Source organism: Lissotriton helveticus, chromosome 3_1 (genome assembly GCF_964261635.1).
Source record: "Lissotriton helveticus chromosome 3_1, aLisHel1.1, whole genome shotgun sequence".
Lineage (NCBI taxonomy): Eukaryota > Metazoa > Chordata > Amphibia > Caudata > Salamandridae > Lissotriton > Lissotriton helveticus.
Window position 1 is genome coordinate 1,617,517,221 of NC_136061.1, and position 16,087 is coordinate 1,617,533,307.

At 51.5% G+C, this 16,087-nt stretch overlaps 1 long non-coding RNA gene across 3 annotated transcripts in view; it reads right to left on the reverse strand.

Moving 5' to 3' along the window:
• LOC144825071 (uncharacterized) overlaps positions 1–15,865 on the reverse strand; it is a 349,012-nt gene extending 333,147 nt beyond the window's left edge. The window contains exon 1 of one of the 3 annotated variants that reach the window (XR_013609256.1): positions 15,764–15,861. This is a non-coding gene — a long non-coding RNA (uncharacterized LOC144825071). Of the gene's footprint in view, positions 1–15,763 lie in introns of all 3 variants that reach the window. The other 2 variants (XR_013609257.1, XR_013609255.1) reach the window with 2 other exon arrangements.
• Between the last annotated feature and the right edge of the window lie 222 nt (positions 15,866–16,087).

The window sequence follows — 16,087 nt, forward strand, 5'->3', positions numbered from 1 at the left end:
TCTGAATATACAGAATCGGTATATTTACAGATTCGGTAAATTTACCACTTCGGTATTTTACCGAATCGGTAAATATACCGATTCTGTAAATCCATATGTAGGTGACACTCCTAAGAGTGCCACAGGCCCTTAAGAGTCGGTATTTTACCACCCAATCCTATTGGGTGATAAAATACCGAATTCAGGTGTGCATGCACATCTGTGCATGCACACCTGTGCCATGTGACAGACAGACATGCCCTTAGGGCATGTATGTGTGCCACATGTCACACAAGCCTGTACTTGGGGTGCTAGAGGGTGTCAAAGTGACACCCCCTGCACCCTTGCAGGATTCGGTATTTACCGAATCTGTAAATACCGAATCGGTATTTCACATTGATTCCTATGGGCTTCAAGGCCCATAGGAATCAATATGAAATACCGAATCGGTATTTACCGATTCGGTAAATACCGACTCTTACAGAATCGGTAATTTTTTACCTACATCTGCCTCCTTCCTATTTACCGACTCTTAAATACCGATTTGGTATGAGTCGGTATTTAGGAGTCGGTAAATAGGAATTATCTACATCTGGCCCATAATCTTTTAAGACACCCCAATGTTTATCTCGAATGACAAACTTCTTCCAAGCAAGTTCAGAAATCGCAGAGAATTCATTAGCTACAAAATCCCCTAGAGAAGCAACAATTTCCATATCATCCTCTCCTTCCTCAATTCTTCCAGATTTAAGATCACAAGGTAACTTGGACAGACAGTCAGCCGTTACATTATTCCTTCCTGGAAAATACTCAACGTCAAAACTCTACTCCTGCAATCTGGACATCAACCTACCAATGTGTGCAGTGGCATTGCGACCACCACCTGGGGATAATAAAGAAACCAGCGGTTTATGATCTGTCCTTAAAAGAAACCGACTTCCCCATAAAAAAATCCGGAAATGTTCTCTTCCCCACACACATCCCAACAGTTTTTTTTCAATGACTGAGTACTTCCTCACCGTTTTACACAGGGTTCTAGATGCAAATGCTACACACCATTCATCCTTGCCACATTTCTGAGATAAACCCCCCCCAATCCATACTCACTGGCATCGACAGTAACCACACATTTTTTTGTTTATACAAAATGGTTTCAACGTAGGAGCATTAGCAATTTTGTGCTTAATAATTTGAAACACAGACTCTTGTTTCTCCCCCCAGTGAAATTCAACCTTCTGTCTAGTCAGCTCTCTCAACGGTTCCATTTTAGTTGCAAATCCCTTAATAAACTTACTATAGTACTCACATAAACCATTGAAAGATAAACGTTTTTCTTTGTTGTCAGGACATAGGGCTTTCACAATTGCTTCCACAAGCGATTTATTGGGAACAACTCCATCCCCAGATAGAGTATGTCCCAAATATTCGACGGATTCTCAAAACATCTTGCACTTATTGTCTTTGAAAGTGAGCCCATGCAGCTCCAAACGTTTACATACCTCTATTACATGTTCCTTATGAGAAACATCATAGGGTGAAAACACAAGAATATCGTCTTGGAAGCATCTAACAGAACCTTGAAGATCTTTAAAAATATGATGCATTGTGCGTTGAAAGACAGACGCTGCAGAGGCTAACCCAAAGGGCATCCTTTTATACTGATAGAGACCCTCAGGTGTAAGAAAAGCAGTTAATTGTTTTGATTCTTCAGCTAATACAATCTGGTGATATGCTGAACACAAATCAAACGTGGAAAAAACTTTCTCCCCTTCCAACATACCTGCAACCTCATTTATATTTGGCAAAGGATGACAATCCACAATGAGATTGGCATTGTGGGCTCTCAAATCCAAACACAATCTTAGGCTTTGATCAGACTTGCGAGATAAAACAATGGGCGAAACCCACTTTGAAGATTCGATCTCCTCAATAATATCTTCATCAATGAGATTTTTCAAAAATACTTTAAGGTCTTTCCTGACATTGATTAGAACATTCCTCAGTTTCTGTCTGACAGGAACCGTTCCTTCCCTAAGCTTAATCTTATGCTGAACGTTAAGTAATTTTCCTACACCCTTAGAAAACACTTTAGGAAATGAGTTGACAAGTCCGTTAATGCACTCACTAGCATTAACCACACCCTTGACAGTTTGATACTCATCAAGCTCATTATCTATTACAACAACAGGATCAGACTTCCTAGGATTGAGACTTATTTTAAGACTCCACTGATCTCTCCACCCAAGTGCATTGACACCTCTCATTGCTACATAGATTTTCACAAACACAACTTGACCTCTAAAATGCATGTCAACTCCCAAATAACCTTCCATCTCAATAATAGATCCATTGAATGCTTTGACAATAATATCTGATTTCTTAAGGACTTTAAGAGTAGCTATTCCCTCAAAAACTTCATTGAAATACTCTCTAGTAATTATGGTCCTAGGTGACCCGGAATCTGCCATTAATTTGAGAGAAATCCCAAGAACCTATACACAACATTCAGGCTGCTTAAGAGAAAGGTGAGAGTTATTTTGTTCCCCAGAATCAGTAATAGACACAGCTATTCCTCTTTCACAAACAGTCTCATCACCATTTGCATTGTTCCCATATTCCTCCTCATTATTCACGTAAGAAACCCTACGTCTACTGTTGTTCCCTGTGGAAGTATTACGTCCCATATTGGTTTTGCACACATTACTAAAATGTCCCCGCCTACCACATTTTTTACATTCTTTTCCAATAGCGGGACACCTAGAAAAAGAAGCAGCATGGTTAGTACTACTGCATCTGAAACAATGAAAATCTTTGTCATTTCTCTAGAAACATGCGTTGAGAACTGTTACTATTATGTTGTGTATTGTTGGTAGAAGAGACATTAGAAACAGAATCCACTTTTACAGCACAAACATCATCTGTCCTTGGGTTTTTTATCTAGCGATTTCATCCATGTATCCGATTGTTCCATAGGTTCTGCTGTAACAATTACAACCTTTAAGTCTGGGTCACCCATAATCCGCAGTTGTTCTTGTATCTTCTTACTCTTAGTGTGGACAATAATTTGATCTCTAATCATCTCATCGGTTATAGGACCAAAGTTACAGTTGATAGAGATAACGTAAACCAGTCAAAAAATCATAAAAAGTTTCAGATTCTTCTTGAGCCTTCGTGTAGAATTTATATCAGTTTAAAGCAACACTTAGGGGTCGATTAGGATCGCGGACGGAAACGTGTACCGTCCGCCGCGGAAGGTGGCAAGATACTCCGGACCTGTCCGCGTAAAATCCGCAACAGCAAATAGGATAAAACATGCAAAAAACGCCGACCGCGGCGTACGGAGCACACCAATCCCCGTCCGCGGCGGTCGGAGTACACCTGAGTCCGCGGCAGGCGGACGGAACAGAAAGAACACCGACCGCCGCGTACGCACATGACCGCGAATACATCCACTACCCCCGCGATACCTGCGCAATGTCCGTGTCCGCAATTAGGATAACTCCGCAAGTACCCCGGTAGTCACCGCCATCCACGTCCGCAGCGGTACCAATGCACCGAGAATCCGTGCTCCACAGCGGAACGACAACACAAACAACATCCCTACTGTCAAACCAATGCCATACATTGCGACGGAAGTTATCACCAAACACACGAAAAAGAACGACCACCCACCGAAAACATCCAAACCAATCACAACACACAATGATCCACCGCCAAGCACCACACAATGCACACCTGGCAACACTCCCACCTAGCACCTGACTGCCAATAACCATTCAGACACGGCCAAGACACACACCATAAAATAACTCCCACCCACTCCACAAATCCTCTGCATCACTGCATAGCTGCTAGCAGGATACACTACTGAACTGACAGCAAAGACATATATCATTCACACAACCCACACCCAAACACACCCACCACACAAAGACCCACCACACCATTCCTACACACCACACACCTGCACCTCCCCATTCATGCAAACCCACACCCCGAGCACCACACACCATGGCACCAAAAAAAAAACCAAAATTCACTGACACCGAGTTAAAGGTTATGGTAGATGAGATAATCCGTGTCGAACCCCACTTATTCGGGGCCCTAGTGCAGCAGACCAGCATAGCCAGGAGAAACAGCATGTGGGACCGGATAGTCACCAGGGTGAATGCCTCCGGGAGCGTCCCGAGGACGAAGCAGGATATACAGAGGCGGTGGCATGATCTCAAGACCCGAGTGAAATCCATTCGAGCCAAGAACTATCTCCGGGCAAATCACACAGGCGGTGGAACCCCCCCGGAGCCCTTACCCTACACCGAGTGGGAGGACAAGGTGATGACCATCATCCACCCTGAGAGCCTTGATGGACTTGCTGAGGGAGAAGAGGCTGGTAAGTACAAACAAAGCACCACAAGCACAACTACATGGTGTGCCTCACACAACTGTGAAGACACATCTCCCAGACCCCAACCCATGCATGCAGTCCACATACTCACCAACGTCGAAATCACTCCAACAGGCCCCCATGTCCATAGGGATGGCGGTGGTGGTGGTGGGTGGTGGTGGGTGTGAGGGGATGGAAATACAACTCCCAACAGGCCCCCATGTCCATAGGGATGGCGGTGGTGGTGGTGGGTGGTGGTGGGTGTGAGGGGACGGAACTACAACTCCCAACAGGCCCCCATGTCCATAGGGATGGCGGTGGTGGTGGTGGGTGGTGGTGGGTGTGAGGGGACGGAACTACAACTCCCAACAGGCCCCCATGTCCATAGGGATGGCGGTGGTGGTGGTGGGTGGTGGTGGGTGTGAGGGGACGGAACTACAACTCCCAACAGGCCCCCATGTCCATAGGGATGGCGGTGGTGGTGGTGGGTGGTGGTGGGTGTGAGGGGATGGAACTACAACTCCCAACAGGCCCCCATGTCCATAGGGATGGCGTGGTGGTGGTGGGTGGTGGTGGGTGTGAGGGGACGGAACTACAACTCCCAACAGGCCCCCATGTCCATAGGGATGGCGGTGGTGGTGGTGGGTGGTGGTGGGTGTGAGGGGACGGAACTACAACTCCCAACAGGCCCCCATGTCCATAGGGATGGCGGTGGTGGTGGTGGGTGGTGGTGGGTGTGAGGGGACGGAACTACAACTCCCAACAGGCCCCCATGTCCATAGGGATGGCGGTGGTGGTGGTGGGTGGGGTGAGTACCAGTGCAGACAGAATCGGCAACAAAATGAAAACAACCAGTCAAGTCCACATTACTTATCCTCACATTTCCGTTTTGCAGGTCATCCTAATCTGACAGCTGGAAGCAACACCCGCCCTCCAGACTCGCCACTCACAGAAGTCTCAGGGGACGATTGGGCAGCCACCTCCGGGGCAGAGGATGATCCCGGCACAAGCAGGCAGCCAGGGCCATCTGGCTCCCAGGTCACACCTGCACCAACGACTATGGCCTCTGCCATTGTCACAACACCGGCCACTGTGACCTGCACAGCCACCACCAGCACCACCTCCACCACCACCACTACTACCACCACTTCTGCCCCTGCCACCCTGCCCAACCCACCGGCCAACGCCGTGCCAGCGCCATCCCAGCCACGCAGGGAGAGTGTGAGGCAAGGCAGACATGCAAGGCCAGATCCGGCAGGCAGGAGCATACGCCAAAGACGACATGAGGATACCAACACACACAATCCTGTGCAACAGTCATTGGAAGCACTGGGCAGGGTGGAGGTAAGCTATCAACGTGGTCAGGCACAGGCAGACCGGGCCCACCAGGACTTTGTTGACAACACTGCTATGTTGGGGGCCATTGAGAGGCGGCTTGGCCAACTAGTGGACATTTTTACCATGACAACTAACATGCGGATGCCATGTACATCCGCCAACACCACCCTCCCCACAACCCCACAAACAACGCCACCGCCACCGCCACCTGCGGCGGATGTGGTACCTGATGCCCCAGCTCAACCAGCTGACTCCGTACCGTCACAAAGACGGAGGGGCCGTCCGAGGCTGGAAGTGGGCGAGAGCAGTGTGGAAGCAGCTGGCACACGCTCCAAGAGGAACCGAAAATGACTATAACAGTACCTGAGCATGCCATTCACCCTGCCAACTATCCGGTCCCACCTGCCACAGGCCTGCTGTACTAGGCAGACACCACCCTATGTGGTGTCAGCACGGACATTTCATCTGCCATAACCTTCTACTCTCACTCCCCCACCCCTTCACTCATTTGTAAATATGCACCTACACCCATGCACAATTTGTAAATAAATGCCACTTACTCACTCAATCATGTGTTGCCTCCATGTTTATTCACATGAATGCATCAGAAACAGATGTTACTAGGTACAGGTATCCAACTGGTACAGAATCATGGTGCTGCGGGAGTGACCTAGGGAAAATAGAAACCGCAAAGACATGTCAGGAAACATAATCACACTCATCAGAACACACTGCAGTGCAACATTGAACAACCCACACGCATCACAACAGTAATGGATGAGACGACACACATCATGGAGACGTGCATTGGCCAAAAATTAACACACACACACATGCATGCATCACATAGCAGAACACAGAGATGAAGCACACCACAATGCCACAACACCAGCACACATTCACAGGGCATACCCAAGCAGCACAAGAGGAGCACACTCACAATCAAGGGAAGTAGCGATCAATGATCTGGCGCCTCTGGTCCACACCTTCCTCCTCACCACTATCCTCATCAGTTGACAAGGGTGGGTCGGGAGGGCGAGGAACTTGCAGTTCATCAGGGTCCAAGAGCAGTTCAATGTTATAGCGCACAGCCAGGTTGTGGAGCATGCAGCACGCTATCACGATCTTGCATACTTTGCCTGGTGAGTAAGGCAGGGCCCCTCCAGTCTTATCCAGGCACCGAAACCTGGACTTGAGCAGGCCAAATGTTCGTTCTACCACTCGACGTGTCCTACCATGGGCATCATTGTCTCTCATTTCTCCAGCTGTAGTGGGATTGCGTATGGGACTGAGCAGCCAAGCCCTGTTTGGGTAAGCCGAGTCGCCTGTGTTGGTGGGAGAGAGAGAGAAACATCACAACCTGCATTGTGGGGCACACCATGCCACACAGATATCACTCCTGTCACCACAGCATACTCACCAACAAGCCACGCTTGTGCCGGACGCAGATTAGCCATCAGTTGGGGGACCATGCTGCTCCGCATGATGTGGGCGTCATGTGCAGAGCCAGGGAATCTTGCACACACATGTGAGATGATGTTGTCGGCCTGGCACACCACCTGCACGTTGAGGGAATGGAAGTGTTTCCGATTCCTATACACCTGCTCACGTGCCCGTGGTGCAATGATAGCGATATGCGTGCCATCAATGGAACCCACAACGTGTGGTATACGACCCAGGGCATAGAAGTCAGCTTTGACCGCTGCCAACTCCGCCGCCTGAGGGAAATGTATATAGTCATGCTTGTACAGCATCATGGCTGTCAGTACATCCCGGAGTACCGTGCTGAACATGGCCTGTGACATTCCCCCGGCATCTCCAACTGTGTACTGGAATGTGCCTGTTGCAAAGAAATGGAGTGCCGCCATCACCTTTTGCGTGGGTGTCATGGAACCTGGATAGGTTCTTCGCGGCTGCAGGTGAGGAGACAATAGGGTCACAAGTTCCAACAATCGACGGCGATCCAGCCTGAATTTCCGGATCACCTCCTCGTCCACCATATCCTCCAGCACAGTGTATGGGCGATGGACATTTGGAGCCTTCCTGTGTGGGAGTAGATGGAATGGAAGTCAATTCACATACAACGCATGTGTGTGCAACTCAATCACATGTCAACGCCCTCTACCAACATGTAGCATCCAGTGTATGAATGTCATATGTGTGACTCCTCTGATTGTCAGGACAACATGGATTGACGTAGCAACAATGTGCATCCACTAGCAACATGATGTTTAGCAACATGTGCAATGCACAGTGTCTCACCTCAACATTACTGCCAACCAGACATGTGACATGACCCACATGTGTAGGCCCAACATCACATGCACACATGCAAGTACATGCACACATACTAAATTAAACACCCCCCCCACCCCCCATTTCATGATGCACCAATGGCAACACCAGTAATGGTGGGCATACGGACATCACATGCATGGGGACACAATAGGCAACACACATGTACAGTACACAACAGAACCCCCACCATAGTCATCATCTGACACATACCACTCACTGACAACTGATTCACAGGTACCCATACATACGGGATCTACTGTGTACATGTGAGGTACGACAAACTTGTGTAGGGTACTACCCGATGTGGACATGCACACGTGATGGACACTTGTGGCTCACCGATGGACATGGTATGGACACACATGGGATGGAGCATGACATGTGTAGCCACGCAATCACGCACACAACCGTGAGCAGGCAGCTGCAGACAATGGCACAAGGTGCATCATCAGCTAAGATGCAAACATTGACCACGCCATGGCGGTGCACTGCATCCGCTGTTTACGTCTGGGCATACGCGGCCCGCCTTCGACATTCACATTGTCTGCATGTGCACAGACCGTCACGCTCACACACCGGCAAGTGCATGTGCAAGGTTCCGGGACGGATGGTCGATTTGCAACAATGTTGTATCACTGGCACCAACATGGCGGGGCACGTGTTTGGCGGGGGACGTGCAGGCCAACACATCTATTAGCTGATGTCAATGCACATGGCAGGTCATGCCCCCCCTTACAGTGCCATTGCATCATCCAGCCTTCACCGGCCGGGCGGCCGGCCGGCCCTGCCCTGCCCAGGACCGCCGTGCCGGCCATGGCAACCACCGCCATTGCACGGCCCTTCCACTACCGCCGTGCCAGGCCCTGCCCAGGACCGCCCTGCCGGCCATGGCAACCACCGCCGTTGCACGGACCGCCAGGGAACGCCGGTAGTGGAAGGGCCGTGCAACGGCCGTGGTTGCCATGGCCGGCACGGTGGTCCTGGGCAGGGCCTGGCACGGCGGTAGTGGAAGGGCCGTGCAATGGCGGCGGTTGCCATGGCCGGCACGGCGGTCCTGGGCAGGGCAGGGCCGGCCGGCCGGCCGGTGAAGGCTGGATGATGCAATGGCACTGTAAGGGGGGGCATGACCTGCCATGTGCATTGACATCAGCTAATGGATGTGTTGGCCTGCACGTCCCCCGCCGAACACGTGCCCCGCCATGTTGGCGCCAGTGATACAACATTGTTGCAAATCGACCATCCGTCCCGGAACCTTGCACATGCACTTGCCGGTGTGTGAGCGTGACGGTCTGTGCACGTGCAGACAATGTGAGGTGCGAACAAGGGCGGCGTGTGCCCAATAGAATGTACCGTATGCTGTGCAGCGCAACACCAGGGCCAGTCATTGGCCCATTTCCAAACACGCTTCTAGGGCTGCCCAATGGCTGTCGCCGTATGCCACTGACATGGCCACAGGGCCCTATAAATGTGTCATGTGCAATACCACACATTCCACGATCACCAACGACTGCTGCCTGTGACCATCACCTCCAACTGCTGCTGCGGAGCTGACCACCGACTGCTGCCTTTGACCATCACCTCCAACTGCTGCTGCGGAGCTGACCACCGACTGCTGCCTGTGACCATCACCTCCAACTGCTGCTGCGGAGCTGACCACCGACTGCCGCTCTAGTGCCCTACTCCGTGACCTTGCCATGTCGAGAGGCAAAGAGATCCGGTCTCGTCCCTTCACCGCCGCGGAGCTGGATGTCCTCGTGGACGGTGTGCTCCGCAACTACGGACGCCTGTACGGCACACCCGGACAGGTGGTAAGTGCAGTGGGGGACAAGTTGGTGTGCATGATGTGTACCATCACACCTGGGCTCTGGGATCTTGGCGGTGTGATGTGGGACCAATGCATGAACCGCAATGTGCATGGCTGCTTGAGAGTAACGTGTTGCCCCAATCTGTGTGACTGGCCAACTGTCCACTAACTTGCACCCTTTTGTCTCCCATCATGGTAGGTCAAGCTGCACCTTCGCAAGAACGTGTGGAGGAGCATTGCACGTGATGTACGAGCAGTGGGGGTGTCCAATAGATGACATACACACTGCCACAAACGCTGGGACGACATTTCCAGGCTGAGCAGGAACGTAGCGGAAGTGACACTAGGGATGATTCCAAGAACGGCACGACTGGCCCGACGCTCAATGACCCCTCTCATGCACCGTATCATAGCTGTGACGCATCCTGCCCTGTCCGAGCGGTTGCGTGTGGATGACCAGCAACGTGGCGGTAAGCATACTGTCAGTGAATGTTGCTTGTGAGTGCAATGCATGTTATGTTGGCCAGACACATTAGTGACTTCCGTGAATCGTGCGTCTCGTTGCAATGCCATGTTGGTGACATTGGCGCAGTTAAAAGTCACTTTCCGGTGCGGCATATTGAGACGGCACTCGCTAAGCAGTTGAGTGTTGGTGCACATGCTGTAGTGCTCCGTCACCCCATGGCAAGACTGGTGTGCAGATGTAGTTGCTCATGCCCTGTCCGCATGCTGTACATGTCGCACGGACAACGCCACTTATTTCGTGTGAGGATGACTGGTAGGGGTGGCCCGTGTGTAGGTTGGGGGATCGAAGTACATCCTCAGCAATGGCAATAGGGTTTCCGTACCAGTACTGTACGTGAGTGTGGCCGTGACTTACACCTCTTTTCTGTGAATTTCAGCTTTGGCAGTGGACACTCAGCCACAGACCGAGGAGATGTTTGAAGCCAATGCATCCGGATCAGACGTCGGGCACACGCAGACTGACACAGAAGGGGGCAGCGCCGGAGAGGGGGACAGGACCGTCCCGGAGGACTCGCATGTGGAGACAACATCGTCAACATCTTCCGACAGTGTTGGTGAGTCAGCACTGTTGTCACAGACTGGGAGTGGGCAATCAACACCTTTGGTCGGGACACAGCACACAGGGCCCACCCTGCCGCCAACTGCACCATGTACTGTTCGTGCACGCAGGAGTAGGGGGAGCAGAGTAGCGTTCGGTGCCGGAACCGCTGCCCCGGCCTCCGTGAGCCAAAATGCTCTTTGTGCTGAGGCTGTTGATCTGCTGCGACAGCTGTGTGTGGGGCAGACCAATATGATTAATGCTTTCCAAGACCACGATAGGAAGTTGGGGCAGGTGGTAGCTTTCATGGAAGGTATGCATGGCGATCAGGCTGCTCTACACAGGACAGTGCAGTCATTGGGGAACAGTGTGTCGTCTGCCATTGTACAGTCGCAGGGACTGGGAGCAACTTCTGTTCCACCATCTACAACACTGGATGTCTCAGGGGGGAGTCAATTGTCTGACCAGGACTCGAACACAGGTCATTGCACTAGAAGCAGCGTCAGCCAGCACGTCAAGTCTTGGAGGGCTCAGACACCATCCCCTAGGTCAGGTAAATCTGTTCACAGAGACACCGTCAGAGACAGTGGAGTACAGACACGTGATCCAATAGAGGGTTTGGGTTCAATGGCAACACATGCTGCACAGGCATCCCACACACAAGGTACTCCCAAGGCAAACCTTACTCCCAGTTCCATTGACACTACCTTGGACATGGACAGTGAGAAGAGGAAGGCACCTCATGAGAGCAGGGACACTCCCAGGGGCAGGGAGACTAGGAAGGAAGGAGCCACTCCCAAGGGCAGGGAGACTAGGAAGGAAGGAGCCACTCCCAAGGGCAGGGAGACTAGGAAGGAAGGAGACACTCCCAAGGGCAGGGAGACTAGGAAGGAAGGAGCCACTCCAAAGGGCAGGGAGACTAGGAAGGAAGGAGACACTCCCAAGGGCAGGGAGACTAGGAAGGAAGGAGCCACTCCCAAGGGCAGGGAGACTAGGAAGGAAGGAGCCACTCCCAAGGGCAGGGAGACTAGGAAGGAAGGAGACACTCCCAAGGGCAGGGAGACTAGGAAGGAAGGAGCCACTCCCAAGGGCAGGGAGACTAGGAAGGAAGGAGACACTCCCAAGGGCAGGGAGACTAGGAAGGAAGGAGCCACTCCCAAGGGCAGGGAGACTAGGAAGGAAGGAGACACTCCCAAGGGCATGGACAAGGACAGTCACAAGACATACGCACCTAAGAAGAGCACAAACACTCCCAGGGGCAGGGACACACACAGGGAGAAGGTGTGTCCTGGGGATGTGTACACCAAAGACAAGTCTGCTGCCTGGGACAGGGCACCATCCAGGGAACAGGGAAGATCCACAGACATCATTCCTCCTACGGAAATTGGACATCCAAGGGCAAAGGCATCTCCCATGGACAGTGGTGCTGTCAAGGACAGGCATACATCACCCCTTGATGCACTGCGGTTGCTGTTTTCTGGGAAACGGAATACAGATGTCTCCGCAGTGGAGTCACCCCTTACCTCCACTCCCATCAGGGCCCGTCACGAGCGGATGGAGGTTGACCCTGTAGTAGCATCCCCCATGCCACATGTTGCAGAGGCCAGAAGGCAGCCACACAGCAAACGACAAGCTGGCTCAAGCACGTCCCCAGAGAGCATTCCCCCGCCAGCAGATGCACCTCCCATGGTGGGTGATATTTCTACCTAGTCAGGCCCACTTGCCAGTCCTGTCCTGTCCAGGGTGCAGTCACATGTCACCAAGAAACGGAAACACACACCATTGACACATGCCCAACCCGATGTCGGCCAAATGCAACTATCCCCCGCTCCCAGAGCCACCCTGCCTCCTGGCCCATACAGCCCTGTGGCTCATCATTTCAGTGGTCCCAGTGGCGCCGCTGCAGTTGACTCGCATGTGTCAGGTAGTGGCACTGTGTCTGTTGTTTGCTGTCATGCATCATGTAGTGGCACTGTATCAGTTGTGCCTCATCCTGTTTCAGGTGCTGGCAGTCTGTCTGGGTCTGTGGCCCATGTGTCGGTCACTCGGGCTGTGGCTGTGTCTCACACTCCTGTTTCAGGTGCTGGCAGTCTGTCTGGGTCTGTGGCCCATGTGTCGGTCACTCGGGCTGTGGCTGTGTCTCACACTCCTGTTTCAGGTGCTGGCAGTCTGTCTGGGTCTGTGGCCCATGTGTCGGTCACTCGGGCTGTGGCTGTGTCTCACACTCCTGTTTCAGGTGCTGGCAGTCTGTCTGGGTCTGTGGCCCATGTGTCGGTCACTCGGGCTGTGGCTGTGTCTCACACTCCTGTTTCAGGTGCTGGCAGTCTGTCTGGGTCTGTGGCCCATGTGTCGGTCACTCGGGCTGTGGCTGTGTCTCACACTCCTGTTTCAGGTGCTGGCAGTCTGTCTGGGTCTGTGGCCCATGTGTCGGTCACTCGGGCTGTGGCTGTGTCTCACACTCCTGTTTCAGGTGCTGGCAGTCTGTCTGGGTCTGTGGCCCATGTGTCGGTCACTCGGGCTGTGGCTGTGTCTCACACTCCTGTTTCAGGTGCTGGCAGTCTGTCTGGGTCTGTGCGCCCATGTGTCGGTCACTCGGGCTGTGGCTGTGTCTCACACTCCTGTTTCAGGTGCTGGCAGTCTGTCCGATGCGGGAACTTCACGCAATCCACCTGATAGTGTGATGTAAGGTGCTGTTGTCTTCACTCACATGTAATTGGACATGGTGTGTGAATTGTCCATTGTACACAGTCTTCCACTGCTGTGGACCGTGTTACGGGTTGTTGGTGATTCGTACTTGTGGTGCCTCAGATACTGCTGTATGCCCTGTGATGTACTGCCTCTGATGTACCTGCTCTGGTGTCCACACTGCCCTGTTGCTGTTCTCATGCTGCTGTATGCCCTGTGATGTACTGCCTCTGATGTACCTGCTCTGGTGTCCACACTGCCCTGTTGCTGTTCTCATGCTGCTGTATGCCCTGTGATGTACTGCCTCTGATGTACCTGCTCTGGTGTCCACACTGCCCTGTTGCTGTTCTCATGCTGCTGTATGCCCTGTGATGTACTGCCTCTGATGTACCTGCTCTGGTGTCCACACTGCCCTGTTGCTGTTCACATGCTGCTGTATGCCCTCTCATGTGCTGCCTATGATGGACCTGTGCCTTGCCATGGACTGTTGGTGCACTTAGCCCCTCTCACGTGCTGCCTCTGATGGACATGTTCTGTGCAATGGACTGTTGATGCACTTTGCCCCTCTCACATGCTGCCTCTGATGGACATGTTCTGTGCAATGGACTGTTGATGCACTTTGCCCCTCTCACGTGCTGCCTCTGATGGACAGGTTCTGTTCAATGGACTGTTGATGCACTTTGCCCCTCTCACCTGCTGCCTCTGATGGACATGTTCTGTGCAATGGACTGTTGATGCACTTAGCCCCTCTCACGTGCTGCCTCTGATGGACCTGCTCTGTACTCCACAATGCCCTGTTGATGCTCTGATACTGCATTCTGCCCTCTCGTTTACTGCCAATGATGTACCTGCTCTGTACTGCACAATGCCCTGTTGATGCTCTGATACTGCATTCTGCCCTCTCGTTAACTGCCAATGATGTACCTGCTCTGTACTCCACAATGCCCTGTTGATGCTCTGATACTGCATTCTGCCCTCTCGTTTACTGCCTATGATGTACCTGCTCTGTACTCCACAATGCCCTGTTGATGCTCTGATACTGCATTCTGCCCTCTCGTTAACTGCCAATGATGTAGCTGCTCTGGTGCCCACTTTGCCCATGCTCACGCATACACTGTGATTATACCCCTATTTTGTACAATAAAGGTAGTCTATCAAGTCTCGTGGTCTGTCGTTGTCATTCCTGCTTGCGTACTACAAATGTGTATTCGTATTTGCTTCTCATCAGTGGTTTCGGTAACATGACACTCCCCCTCCCTACGTCACGTCCCTTGCTGGTATTCCCCTCCAGGCAGCCAATGGTTTGTGCCTTACCTGCGTCGTCGTCCATAGTGGGCCATGACTAGGACGTGGTGGATCGCGAAGAGCATCGGGAAAGCGTGTAGCGCTGGGTCCATGGTGGTGGTCAGCTTGCGGTGGGTATCTCTGCTATGTCACCTATGTTCGCTGTGGGGATTCCGCCGTGTTCAGACAGGTTGTTTTTCCGCTGCGGTTTTATGTGTATTTTCCGCCATCTTGATTTGGGGGACGGTCTTAGACGTCAGTACGTACGGCGGGGCCTCCGGATGTGTTCCGTCCACCACGTGGTCGTGTGTAGTTCGGCGGCGGTGCGTGCTTTTCCGTCGCGGACGGAAATTTGACACGTTTTCCTATCCTGATATGGCGGACGGAGTATCCGCGGCAGGCGGACACGGAAAAGGCTTTTTCCGCCTACTCCAGGGCCGCGGTGGCTCTTCCGTCCGCCATCCTAATGAGCCCTTAAATGTTGGTTTGAATCTAGTTTCCAGACGAGCCATTGCTTCTTCAAATACATTCCTATCTCCTCCGCCATCATGTTGTGGAAGCGTTCTGAATATAACTTGTCCCTCAGAACCTAATGAGTGTAGGAGAATATTTTTCTTTCTTTCAGCTGCGAATCTATCACCATCTATTGCTTTTAAAAAGGTTAAAAATTCCACCTTCCAACGATTCCACAGAATAGGAGGCTCTCCTTTATGTTGTAAAAACTTAGGTGGAGGATCAAATTGCATTTCTGAAACTTAATGTCCCACACGTGCACTTGCATATGCCAAAATAAACCCAAAATGGATGCAAAACTGTGGACTTAAAACAGTCTTAATTTGAATGTCTGTCAAAACTTAAACCAATAAATGTAAACAAATCTTTTTGTATAAAAGAAATGTAAATATATTAATTATACAATTGGTCAAACCTAATCTGCCGAAGCAACTGTAAACAATATTTGCTTGGAGTCTCTCACCGCACTCGTCAGCCGTTCCCGATGTATTTTCCTTTCCCGATGTATTTTCCTTCCTAAACCACATTTCCGTGAGAATCAGGTTGCTATGGTGACAGGAAAGAAAATGGCCCCCACGTATGCGTGATTACCTCATGCACTGCGTGAAGCCATAGAGTTATTAGGGAGCTGGCTAGAACGTACAGAACATGGAGAAGTTCGCTCGGTTGCCGTTGGTGTGAGCAAAGTAACAATTCAAGTTTCAAACATATACACGGTAAGAGTTTACTCGTGACCAAG